The sequence below is a fragment of the Mytilus galloprovincialis genome, chromosome 14, assembly GCF_965363235.1.
Source record: "Mytilus galloprovincialis chromosome 14, xbMytGall1.hap1.1, whole genome shotgun sequence".
NCBI lineage: Eukaryota > Metazoa > Mollusca > Bivalvia > Mytilida > Mytilidae > Mytilus > Mytilus galloprovincialis.
Genome location: NC_134851.1, coordinates 54,942,527 through 54,956,713, shown reverse-complemented (window position 1 = coordinate 54,956,713; position 14,187 = coordinate 54,942,527). Strand labels below are relative to the sequence as shown.

At 35.0% G+C, this 14,187-nt stretch overlaps 1 protein-coding gene and 1 long non-coding RNA gene across 4 annotated transcripts in view; both read left to right on the top strand.

Moving 5' to 3' along the window:
• Positions 1-2,311: 2,311 nt before the first annotated feature.
• Positions 2,312-5,420, top strand: LOC143058943 (uncharacterized). The gene is made up of 2 exons (XR_012973300.1): positions 2,312-2,579; positions 3,763-5,420. It is a non-coding gene; the product is annotated as an uncharacterized LOC143058943 (long non-coding RNA).
• An 8,117-nt stretch (positions 5,421-13,537) lies between these two features.
• The window catches only part of LOC143058073 (galactose-3-O-sulfotransferase 2-like), a 57,743-nt gene continuing 57,093 nt past the window's right edge, over positions 13,538-14,187 (top strand). The window contains exon 1 of one of the 3 annotated variants that reach the window (XM_076231532.1): positions 13,538-13,611. The gene's annotated coding sequence lies outside the window, so the exon portion shown is untranslated. The remainder of the gene's footprint in view (positions 13,612-14,187) is intronic. The other 2 variants (XM_076231534.1, XM_076231533.1) reach the window with 2 other exon arrangements.

Sequence of the window (14,187 nt, the reverse complement as noted above, 5' to 3'; positions counted from 1 at the left end):
AATCTACTCATCTTTATCTTTAATTAAATTGATTCTGCGACACACATTTTTATTGAATAACCGAGGGTTATACAGGGTTGACGCCATAATTAAAATATATTCCGCTTGAAATCTACTCTATATATGGTGGTGATGATTGAAGGATAGTGTCGCTGTCAATTTCAAGGTATGTAATATACTGTGTTATATGCTTTATATGGTGTTATTTTATTTCAGAGGTCAACAACCCGGACGATACCAAATGTCAATAAAATGTGATTCAAGGCAAACAAATGAAATAATGACCAATGTAAGGTTAGTGTCTATCCCCTATTTTAATGCCAACTCCACATGCTCCAGTCACAGTTTGTTAGCGTATATAATTTATTTGGTTTTACATAAATTAATCATATAAAAATAGGATTTTTCTGTTCTTTTTTTCTCCATTAATGTTCTTTAAAATTCATTTCCAATTTTCAACTGGACTACTTAGAAAATTGTTAACGCACAGTCTTATTTTGATGTTATCTTATAGTTTGTCTTATTTTGATGTTATCTTATAGTTTGTCTTATTTTGATGTTATCTTATAGTTTGTTTTTATGTATGTTGCATTGACGTTTGATTTTGTTGCAAATGACCAATGTAAGGTTGAATCAAATGCTTGAAAATTCAGTAGTCGCTTCTTCTCCGCCACTTTAAAATTTACGGAATTGGAGCAAAGAATAGTCCGGTCGGATCGTGTCCGATTATGTGTCCGGTTTATAAATAATTAGGCGATATGCAGTGGCGGATCCATGGGGAGGGTTTCGGGGGTTGGACCCCCCTTTTTGGACTATCAACGCATTTGAATGGGGACATGTAGTTGGCCTCCTCTTTTGTCCTGGTTTGGGACCCCCTTTAAAAAAAAATGGCTGGATCCGCCCCTGATATGTCTTTTTGTTGTGCACTGTTACCTTGTGAACTACCATGTTTTAAAATTCGGCTCACCTCGAAGTCCTAATAAAAAGCGGGGTTCATACATATTCACAAAACATTAACATGTTGCTGATGATGTAATGGTCCACTGTACTATATAAGAGAGGGGCGAACGATATTATAGGGACATTCAAACTCATAAGTCGAAAATAAATTGACAACGCCATGACTGCTCCACAAATATATGTTGTTTTCCTTATTTCCGGTTTAATGTAATAGAGGGGACAAACAATTCACGAACCTGTGAATCATTCAATAACATGACATCATTGTCACTTACAATATATATATGTTTTTATATTTTTGTTTTTGTTTTTATTAATAAGTTATAACATATAAGGACACTCTCTATTTAAATGACGTCAGAAGATTAATGCGATCAATTTCAATTTAGGAAGAAATATACTCGCCATTTGTTTAATAAATAACACATAGCTGAGAGGGTGGTGAGCATTTTGCTACATCGAGAAAAACGCATAGCTTGGAGGGTGAGCAGATTGTTCAACAATATATATATGTCAAATGAGACGATGCCGATGTTCTACTTAATTTTGACACGAAACACGAGAAAGTAATGGCAACGAAAACAAAATTTTACCCATTGAACCATTTGTTAGAGTAGAATTATACCCGCTGAGCCATGTGTTACGTTTATTGAAAACTCACGTTATATAATTTTTGCGAATTTTCTACTTTTGATCCTCAGAGCTGTACTACTTTGTACCTTTTTTTTTTACTATCGAACTTTTATATCTGGGCGTCACTGGTAAGTCTTGTTTGGACGAGGCACAAAACCAGGTTCAACAATAAAAATGTCCTGTACCAAGTCAGGAAAATGGCCATTGTTATATCATAGTTCGTTTGTGTGTGTGTAACATTTATACGTTGTGTTTCCGTTGTGTCGTTTGTTTTCTCCTATTTTTGAGTGTGAATTCAAATTACTATAAGACGTGTCACGGTACTTTTCTATCCCAAATTCATGTATTTGGTTTTGATGTTATATTGGTTATTCTCATCGGATTTTGTCTAATGCTTAGTCCGTTGCTGCGTGTGTTACATTTTAATGTTGTGTCGTTGTTCTCCTCTAATATTTAATGCGTTTCCCTCAGTTTTAGTTTGTTACCCCGATTTTGTTTTTTGTCCATAGAACCAATTTGTTTTGTAGAGTATCCCTTGCAACCGGTTATATCTCATTTTCATATCCCCTTTAATTAAATTTGGCATATAAGATGACATTTAACATAAAATAACATGCTGAAATAAAATTAACACCACTCCTCGTCATCTTGAAGGTGCGAATAATATTTAAATAAAATCACTATAGCTTCTCAAATATTTACCAAGGATAAGGAACGTTACGTCGCAACTGTTATGAAGATGGCACAAGAAAATGATTCTATGAACATTCATACCCCGGTTATTTCATTCTTTATATGTCTTGGTCTCGGCACCAATTTTATGTTTCTAATGTCACTAAAAGCCGATAAGCCAAAAATGAAATACAATGAGCGGATTCAATGTTTAAAAACCATATTTGTGCTTCTTGCCATCATTTTCTATATTCCTGCAGAATTGTGGGTAGTGCAGACTGGACATGTTACAAAAATGGCTTGTATAGCCAAAGGTAAGATATTAAGATAATTTTTCTATTTATTATTTTCGAGATATGTGCTCGTGGTCTTGGATCTAAAGGAACCAAAAAGGTCATTATTTCTTCAAAATATACTGATAGAGCCCTATATTTTATCTGGAAATTTTTGTTTACCGAGGCTAAATGAGTAAACGGGTTATTCTTGCATAGCTGAACACGCTTACCCTATAGACATATCCGGTCTTGCTCCGGTTGATAGTCTTTGCAATCTCCTAAGATAGTTATCCAAATTCGTATTATCAAAATAGATTTATGGGTTTGAACATCGAACTACTGTTGCCTCTAATGTATTTATGATACACGAGAAAACAACACTGATTTGATTTTATGGATAATATATCAAATAATCATACAAAGTTATACTTATCGTCACGAAAAAATTTATAACGGTAAGCTTTTTCTAAATGCCTTTAACATTGGCCAACAGAACAAAATGTAATTTTGAATAACTTTTGACTGTAGTTGGTGTTATGAGGTTATGGGGGAAAAAAAACTTGAATGACATAAAAATCTTAAGTAATTGTTGAAATATAAAGTTAACGCGCTTAATTTTATGTTAAGAAAATAAGGAACAAATGTAGACGACCGGAAGTACAAGATGGGACAGTGCCCGTTTCAAGACCTGTTCAATTTTATTTAAGATATTTTGTTTAGTTTTCTTGTTGAGCATATATGAACCCCTGGGTAATTTGTACCGATTATCAGGTTGTCTGCATGTTGATATCGTAAAATATCAGCTGCGAGACATAATATGAAGCTTTTTGTCGAGTAAGCGAACGAGATCAAAAAGCCTTCGTATTATGTCGAGCAGCTGATATTTTACAATATTAATATGACGATAACCTGATAATCGATTTATCGGGCTGTATTTGCGTCTTTTGGAAGTATTGTCTTAGTTTCACCAGCAACCGGAAGTTGACTTGATAAGTTCGGGTCAAACTTATCAACGTCGGTTCAAACATTATGACGTCGCTGATATGTCCGGGTCAAAGTTATTAAGGCCAGGTCAACGTATTTGACGTCACAAAGCCGTGATATGGAGTTTTATTAAGAGCTGAGCAGATTGATATAGACAGTTGGACGACCGATAATATTAATTATCAAAACAAACTGTGATCACATATTTTTTTTAATGCTTATAGTTTTTTTCTTTCAGAAACTCTTCAGTCTACGTTTTTGGATACTTATCCAATAGGAATAACTGTAGTGGCAATTATACGCTTTCGATTGGCTATCGGCAGAGAGAATGCAAACATCATGGTCAGTAACGCATTTTTTCTAATGGTGACTGCATGCAGTTTCGTACTTGCCATGATTACAGCCGCAACTAAACTAATTGTCAGAATCACCACCATGGAATCAAACTCGAGCAATAAAACCGGAAGTGGCAATTACTTCTGTTTTGATGTCCGCCATGATGGAATTAATTACCTCAATATTGGTAGTACCATGTTAATGTATATCATCCCTTCCATTATGGCTACTGCTTTATATACAGGACTCGTTAATATATCCTCTTCCTCTATAACCAGAATACAACAGTATAGAGATAATAACAATAGAATCACAATTATGGAAAGACATAATAGCATTCCAAACATATCATCCACGAATCGAATACTCCCAAATGCAACAGAGGCTAGGAAGACAGGCGCAAAAATCTGCCAGTCGGTTACAACCCTAATTATTTTCTTTTTGGTTTCAACCATACCGATAAGCTGTATTGAGATTTGTCTAAGCATAACTTACAGTACTCAACCTCTCAAAATCTTTCTTCTGTATTTGAAGACTGTTATGTGTATTCTGCATGCAATTGGTGAAGGTGCTCTTCATAAAGAAAAACGACGAAGAGTTATGATGTTCCTTTATAAATACCTCAGCTCAACAACCTCGACATCTATTGTTAGAAGGAAGTCACGTGATATGCTTGGGCAGGCGGTGATATTCCATACCAATGTTCAACTGTCAACGTTAAAGGAGGAATCGATTGAGATTGAGAGCATCCATGTTTCCGACAACGTTGAACAGTCAGACACAGTAACTCAAGACGAGGTTTTCACAGCGGACATAACTCTTCGAAAGTCATCAGCGCTCCAACAAAATGAATATGGGAAGCAGTTATATATAGAAACAAATAAGAAAAGAGAAAAACATGAACATGTTACCAATAAGATACAATTTAAAAGTACAGAAACTTTCAAAAACTGTGGCAGAATTACGTCTGAAACAGTAGAAAATCTGAAAAACAGCGATGTCAAAAGCCCGCGGGAAATGTTTGAAAATACACAAACACCTTCAAAATGTAAAACACCAGATATAGGTTTAAAGCAAAGAGATCGCCATACACATATGTCACCAAAAGTAGTGCACAGGTGCAAAGAATCGGCGTTCGTGACGCGAAGTATCGCCGGAATAACAAGAAAGATTAGTTCATCCAAAAGATATAAACCTTTCAGTCCTATAAATAACTATGCTCTTAACAGTCCGCGCAGATTCTTTGACCAACCTTCCATACAGTTACACATATTTGATGATATTCCTTTGGAGTCAAACATCCCATTCTTTGAACAGTCATCAGGCACATCTTCCCGTGATTGGCAGCTACAGAATTCAAGACATTAATTGAGTTATGTTGACATTGACAAAAGAACTCTACCTGGAGATCATTTTTCTGCTCATATATTTTCTACAAAACTATCGAAGGATATCAACACATAAGATTTGCTTTGTTGGTAAAACAGCTTTAGTATTGGCTACGTTATTGTAAAATTAACCATTGTATTTTTCATATTAAGAGTAAAAAAGTTTAATTATCTTGTGGTTGTGACCGGTTATTCATTTCCCACTTGAAAAGAATGATTTCGTATCATATCGATCTCTTGCATATCATTATTAATTAGAGAAACCAGGGGTGGGGGGGTTCCAACTATATGCTCCCATTCAAATGCATTGATCGTTGATAGTCAAAAAAAGGGGGGTTCCCCCTGGATCCGCCAATGGAGACAGATAAAACAACAAGCCAGAATAAGTCATATATCGCTTGATATCACCCATCGTTTTTGTTTTTGTTTAAAAAGGCACATGATCACACCGACCACGTCTGAGTACATGATCACACCGAACAGATGGTATCATAAAGTCATGATTCACCGAACACATGTGATCACATGATTAGAAACGGAATTTTTTGTTTTATTTGTCTAATATTTTTCTTAATCTATCCATGTAAGGTAGTAGTTTTTTCTCTCTTAAAAACCACAGAAAGTGATACCAAAAATGTAATACACTTTCTACTATATTGTCAAATAATAACCAAAAAATATACGTTAAAGCTATGTTTAAAAAACTTTTCTGGAGAGAACCCTGTATTTCTAAATCTGATCGACACAGAAAAATGTTAATCCATCAAAACTATATCCGCCAAGTTTTGAGAGCTATACTTGTTATAAAATTGAGAAAGGAAATGGTGAATATGTCAAAGCGACAACCACCCGACCATAGAGCAAACAACAGCCGAAGGCAACCAATGGGTCTTCAATGTAGCGAGAATTCCCGCACCCGTAGGTGTCCTTTAGCTGGCCCCTAAAATATGCATAATAGTACAGTGATAATGGACGTCATACTAAACTCCGAATTATACACAAGAAACTAAAATTTAAAATTTAAAAATTTAAAATTTAAAAATTTATGCTTGTATGTGATTTTAATGAATGATTATATGACAATAAAAGAGTAATAATATATATTGTATCTTTATGACAGGTTGTAAAAAAGGGTTTATATTTATGTCGCGTACATTATCATATTATTTTTATGAATATGCATTTAATTTGCCAGTGGGCGTTTCACAGCCATCCATAATCATTAAGGTCTTTCCTCTACGCGAGGAAAGACCTTATTGTTTTTCTTCTGTTTTTTTTTTTCTTCCAGCATTTTTTTGACATGGCCTCTCCCCGTTTCTATTGGAGTTATTAAGACCAAATATGGACCATCGGTAGACCTTATCATGAAGTATTACCAAATGAGGCTGTGTAGGATTTCATCATCCCCTTTAGAAGTTATTTCCCTTTTATTGGTTTTTTTCGACATGGCCCACTCGTTGTTTTTGAAGATATCATGACCTTATTTGGACAATAGTTAGATCTCATCATGATGTGTTACTATATGAGGCTGCTAAGGATTTCATCATTCCCTATGAGAGTTATGTCACCTTGAAGCAATTTCTTTCTTTTGCATTTTTCTTAAAAAACATTCCAGATAGAATCGATTTGAAAACGGCAACATATACAAGACCAGATGTCAATGTTAATAAACATATACAATCATTTTGTTGTTAACCCTTATAAGGAGTTATTCCCCTTGAAAAAATATACACAATTTTTGAAAAATTGTATCTCAAGAACCGGAAGTCGTAAAGACTTGGGACCTACACCAATAATCTTAAGTTCATGTGACCTTCAATTTGCACCCAAGGTCAAAGGTCACAGAGTGCAAAAAAAAAATTACGCTGCAATTTCAAGCTTGCATATTAAGAAAACGATAAGAGTTTGCTGCATACGTACAGCATGTAAAATGTTCCTCTCGACGAGCTCTACATTTTATACACTGAGCTCAAAAGTGTCTGACTGTTCAAAAGTTACGACGGGATGATTCTTAAAAGTATAAAATTGTGTGTATATCTTTTTAATGGTAACAGATATCAACCTACTATAAATTGCAAAAATGATCAATAGTTTAAGACCTTCAATTTGAGGTCAATGTCAGGTCATGATGAAATTTAACCTTGATCTTCAAAGTGTATTATGACCTTGACCTTGTGACATTGAAAGGTCAAATGGTCCTTAATTGAATGTAGGTAGACTCATGTCTCTACGACTTCCGGTTCTCAAGTTTTGTATTGCATCATATATGTGATGATTCATTTTGACCTTGATGAACATTGGAATTGTCCCATATTTTTTCTATATTGTTGTCCTTCAACTGCAGATCATTTATCATTTAACAGATTTCAGATATCTATTGTCGTTTTAGAGATAGTTCAGTTTTAAATTTTGCGAGCGGAGGCATGTATTTATGAATCAATAACAGGTTACCACTTAAAATGTTTTAGAAATTGAAGAGGATAACATAGTTATATGTTTGACCAAATACCAAAAACATTCCATGGAAAAAAAAACACCAAAAAATCAATTTGAAATTTTCATGTTTTGCATTGATTTTGTAAGTTGCATAAGTTCTATTTATATAATTGATATTGCATCACTTTTGGCACTTTGTCAAATGGGGTCATCTGATATATCAAATTGAAGGTCTTAATAAACTCTACTTAAAAATGAAAATTTTAAACCCCTTTTTGATCCCAGGGGTAAGGGTGGGGTCATTTAGTGCAAAAAATTAAGTTACATATCAAATGAAAGTCCATAAAGCGTTCATTTCAAATATCAAGTTGATGTCCCCAAAAAATGGGATGGGTGGGGTCATTGAGTGCAAAACATAAATTTTCTGTTAAGATAAAAGAGGGACGAAAGATACCAAAGGGACAGTCAAACTCATAAATATTAAACAAACTGACAACGCCATGGCTAAAAATGAAAAAGACAAACAAACAACAGCACACACGACACAACATAGAAAACTAAAGAATAAACAACACGAACCCCACCAAAAAACTAGGGGTGATCTCAGGTGCTCCGGAAGGGTAAGCAGATCCTGCTCCACATGCGGCACCCGTCGTGTTGCTTATGTGATAACAAATCTGGTAAATAGTCTAAGGTTGTTGTATATCAAATGAAAGGTCTTCACGTGTACATTTCAAATATCCAATTCCTGTAATCCAAAAATTAGTTGGATGGGGTTATTAAGTGCAAAAATCAAACTTTCTAGAACATGGCGTTGTCTCATATCAAATGAAAGATCATCAAGTCTACATTACATATATCATACTTCCGATCTCGAAAATTTAGGCGGATGGGGTCATTAAGTGTTAAAAGCTAAAAGGTTCCGAAGGTATGCTTGTCGTATATCAAATGAAAGGTCGTGACAAGTACATTACAAAAACATCACTTTTCCAGGAAAGACCTTTCAATTGTTTTACAAATAATTGAGATACTAGTTATCTATGTTTTTGTTCCTCGAACTATCTACTTCGTAGTTTTTATCTTTCTTCTAAGTCATAATAACCCACTCACTACGATCACTTAATGTGGATCAGGATCTGCCTACTCTTCCGGAGCACTTGAGACCACAACCTCAGACTTTGGTGGGGTTTATGTTACTCAATCTTTGGATTTCTATTTGAGTTTGAATGTCCCTCCGGTATTTTTCGACGCTCTTTTAAGGACACTGACCATAAAAGGTCACTGTATAATTTGATTTTTTTTCTTGTGTTGTTTTGTGACATTCTCTAAAGTCTGGAATTGTTTTTTATTGTTATTTGCACACCGGCTGTTCTGAAGTATTACTGATTCAAAATGTTTTGTTTGTCAACACTTTTGGTTTCAAGGCTACTCGAATGACGTACGCACTAACATCGGAATAAGAAATTTATAAAAGCGACTCGGTACATTTTTCTCATAGTTTCTTATCAAAACCATTGATTTTAAGGCATAATCGAGAAACTATTTTGTTTTCGCAATTTGTTTAATTTAACAAAAAAACACAAAAAAAAAAAACAACAAAACTTTGAAAAAAACGGTATTGAAACTTAAACATGAACATCAATTATATGGTCATTTTTATAAATTTCCTGTTTACAAAACTTTGAATATTTCGAAAAACTTTGCTTTTTTTCATCCCAGGCACAGATTACCTTAGCCATATTTGGCGCAATTTTTGGAATTTTTGGTCCTCAATGCTATACAACTTTTTACTTTTTTGGCTATATAACTTTTGATCTGAGCGTCACTGATGTGTCTTATGTAGACGAAACACGCGTCTGGCGTATTAAATTGTAACCCTGGTACCTTTGATAACTATTAAAGCTTAAACATAGCCTAGAAACAGTGTTTGCACTGCTCAGCTGGTTCCATCATCAGGTCGACCCCCTCTCCATGACTGTTTCGGCGATGTCCACGACAATGTCCGGGGGGGGGGGAGGGGGTGTGTGCGTAGACTGAGTTGATCTGGTCCAGTCAGGAACCAGCAAGCTCCTCCACTGTTTCCACAGACTCTTCCTCTGCTTGTATCCCAACCTTTGTCACAAAGCTATTTCACTGGTCCAGTTAGTCCTATGGACCCCAAGGCTGTCCAAATTGTTTGAGAAACAAAGCCTATACAGCCTACCTCCACAAGAAATACCATGTTCCCAAATTCTTCTCTTGAATGTCTGTTAACAATTCCTGGTACTTGGCAAGATTTCTCTCGTGGGCTTCTTCGAGTCTTGTTTCCCATGGCACTGTTTGCTATACAAAAATGACCTGTCTGTTGATTCTGGACCAAAGCACAATGTCTGGTCGGAGGGTTGTTAGGAAGGTGGTCTTTCCCCCAACGTCGGCTTGCATCTCCCAGTCATTTGCTGTTGCTAGAATACTATTAGCTTTGTTGTATGTGTTTCTTGCTAACTCTCCACCTCATTTCATGAAGTTGACGAACTTTGATCCTTACTCTATCTTCGTCTTCTACCTCCTCTGAGTGTCCAAGACTGCTGCTATTTCTCGAAGGACTTGGTCTAAAACAAAATATTTCCTACGCATTCGTGTAAATATAAATGCTGGCTTCTCAGACAGATATGAATAACTGGTTTGGTCTGATGGATAAATAACGGTATATTTATAATTGACCCTACCCGTACATTAATGGTATATATATGTAGGAATCAGAACCACGATGGTCACGCTGATGCGCGATAGTTTGACAATGCAGTTCGTTTCTGATCATATTGGAGTGCAATGATGGCATTATAACGCTATCTTGTTGATAGCTACACCGAAGTGCGTTTGTGGTAACGCTGAAGTACGATGGTCAACACAAAAAAACATTTGCAATGCTTTTCTTGTTGATTGATGTAGTCTAAGAAGTAAAAGGGGACGAAAGATATCAAGGGGACAGTCAAACTCATAAATATTAAACAAACTGACAACGCCATGGCTAAAAATGAAAAAAAACAAACAAACAACAGCACACATGACACAACATAGAAAACTAAAGAATAAACAACACGAACCCCATCAAAAAACTAGGGGTGATCTCAGGTGCTCCGGAAGGGTAAGCATATGCTGCTCCACATGTGGCACCCGTCGTGTTGCTTATGTGATAACAAATCTGGTAAATAGTCTTATTCGGTAGGTCACATTCATGAAAGGAAAGGGGATTGTAGTTACGACGTAAGGAACATATCCGATATCATTTGTGAAACGGTTTTTCCATAACGGTCAACCAACTCGTGATGGCGTCCGTAAAATTTACGAAGGGATGATTTCAACTTTACCATTTGGAACTCTTGGTTTAATAGCTTCCTCGTAAGCAGCAACCCTCTATCAAGAAAATCATGATAGAAAATGCAAGCACGGGAATATCGTATCAATTGGGAGATATATAATACCCCGTATGCAGGTGCTGCTGGAATGTTGCTACTTAGTAATGGAAAGTTCACAATTGGAAAGCTGAAATCATCTATTTTGTCGTAAAGTTTTGTTTTCAACCGAAACTCATTGTCAATTTCTAGATGTAAGTCAAGATATGAGGCCGACATAACTGTATCTGTAGTATCCTTTATCTCTAGCTCGATGGGATAGATGCGTTCCACATAGTCACCAAATTTAGAATTATTTAGTGAAAGAGTAATTTGTATTTAAGAAGCCATCTTCGCTAGCCAAGGGTTACTGTCCAGTCTCCTCCTCGGTCGTAATCCTTGGCTAGAGAAAATGGTAAGAAGTAGTTTACCTGGTTTTTAAGTTGATTAGGGGATTACAAACTAAAGAAACTACGAGCAGCAAGAGGATGTTTGGATAGAGGGTACTAGCAGTTAACTACCTGCAGTGACAACAAACGGTTCTTTCTTTTTACCCTAGAAGAAACATGAAATTCTCTAAATACAAAACCGTTTTATGATATACGGTAAACGAGGAACTCACGAAAGGAACAAAATCAAGATAAAATGTTAATGCTGATTCATGTCCACTTGTAGAAAATAAAAGAGGACGATCTCTCAGTAAGCATGCAACTCTGGTTATGGACAGACAGTGACAGACATATAGAAAGTATATAATGAATGTACATTTATATGATATTATGAATATATACAGTAACTGTTCTCATAATAACATAAATCTTAAACTCTTTTGTATAGACCATCGCTCATCGGCGAACTTCCTTCGACGTTGATCATTAAACATCTGCATGACCATCGCACTTCAGCTTCCGGGCCATCTGACTGAAAGGTACAGAGACATGAAAATATAACAATGATAACAAATATAGAATATAGCACGTGTGATATACAAATGACTGTTGTTTATTATAAAAATATGTATTTGGACAAAATATAAATAAATATAGAATTGTCACGTTTTGAAGAGAGGATAGAATTTTACAGAAATAGATTTAATAAAACTAATGAGTTTCTCATTTTTTTCTGCCGTACATCTGTTAATTTATCGATTTGAATTTTTCTATTTTAAGACTAAAACGCCTTTACTTTTTGTCACATTTAGAGGGATGTGTTAATACTGTTTCTTAGCACATTAACATATGCATGACATAGTTACTGGTGTGATTTCATGACCTACCAAATGGCAATGCTGTACTTTTTAGGGATTGTTGGAAACTCTCGAGCATATATATACAAATGAGATTCAAGCACAGATTCCATAGATTGTAATTGGGGTTTCCTATAATGAGGTCTGATATGAAAAGCCGTTCTCGTCATAATTTAGTTCAAGTTAATTTTCTTAAAAATTACCCAATGAGATACAAATTGAAACTAAAAACAAAAATATACACGCCAGTAAGATTAAAATATCAACAAAACTGACGCTTAAAAGAATTACAAAAAACACACACTGAAAGTTTTAACTTACACCATGAAAATAAAATTACACCGTCAAGATTATAAAAAATTAAAGATGCACACTGATAACTAAAAACAAAAAGAAGAAATACACACTTAAATTAAAAAAAAAAAAACAACAATGCAAACTAAGATTATGAACAATAAAAAATACACCCTCATAATTAAAAAAAAAACATAAATTGAGAAATAAAAGTAAACACGAAGTTTTTTTTATATTTCTCGATGTGATATTTCCCTTAGTCAAAGTTGCACTAAGGATGGATTTGGCCATACAATTTTGAATCTAAGACTAAAATGCTGAATGGAAAACACTAGTCTTGTTTCATAACTGTTGCGTATGTTATACGTCCTTGGATTTCAAATATCCGACTTTGAACGTTCCAGATGAAGGTAAATAAAGAAAATGCTTCGAACGCATGAAATTATATAAAGTATTGTTTTCATATTTTGAAGTTTTCAGCAAACGAAGATCATTCTATCCAAACCAAGGTCAAGCCTTTGGGTTTCACCCACGAGTGTAAATAATCGTCAAAAGGTACCAAGGGGACGATGAACAAAATAGAGAAAAGTGACACGTTTTATAATTTTCCAATGTGTGCTGTTCATGAAATGACGCTTATCAAAAACTAGCAAAACAATAAGAGATACAATAAGCATGATTTATACAGTAGTCTGGTGACAACCAATGTCACCAATAATATAAAGACGACTTTATTTGTATTTGAACTAACTAAAGATAGTGTAATAGCTGAAACGCTCCATTGATAAATACAAAAAAGAAATCATAAAAAGGGAGATCACATAAAAAAAAACAAAATGGAGTCTTTTTTTCATTGACAGTAAGTCTCTTAAATATTGATTTGATGTGAAAAGGTCAACATTTAGATAAATCTCTGATAAACAATACGATAATAATTCGATAATTTTGTTTACTTTGATGTTTACCTGTTCATTTAAAAGTTGCCGGAAGAATTAAATGATTAAAGCACAATCACAGTAAGTTATTAAAACTTTTACACATGTTTATATGTGTATATGGAACCAAATGTGAATTTCTATCATATGGTCAACATTTACATTTCTATTGTTCAAAAAGTTTCATTCAGATATCTTCGGCAGCTTCTGTAGACAGCTTTAAATCCTAAATTCTAAAGGGATTAAAAATCTAAAATCTTGATTTTTGGGAACTTGGCTCACATTGAAGGGTAAATCTCTTATTTCTACTATGGTATTACATTTTTCTCGTTCTTGACAACAAAAAATCGATATATCACTGAATTTATACTTGTGATGATCAACATGATCTGAGATAGAGGGGGGATAGGAGGGGTCCTGATCCCGAAATCCCGGGCTTGAAAAAACGAAATCCCGAAATCCCGGGCTTGAAAAAACGAAATCCCGAAATCCCGGGCTTAAAAACACAAAATCCCGAGGTCCCGAAATTCGCAAAAAAGAATTCCCGGATCCCGAAAGGGTCAATCCCGAAATCCCGAGCTTAAAAACACCCGATCCCGGAGTCCCGATAAAGGTCCTATCCCCCCTCGAGATACATGTGTTTATCCTTGGGTATCT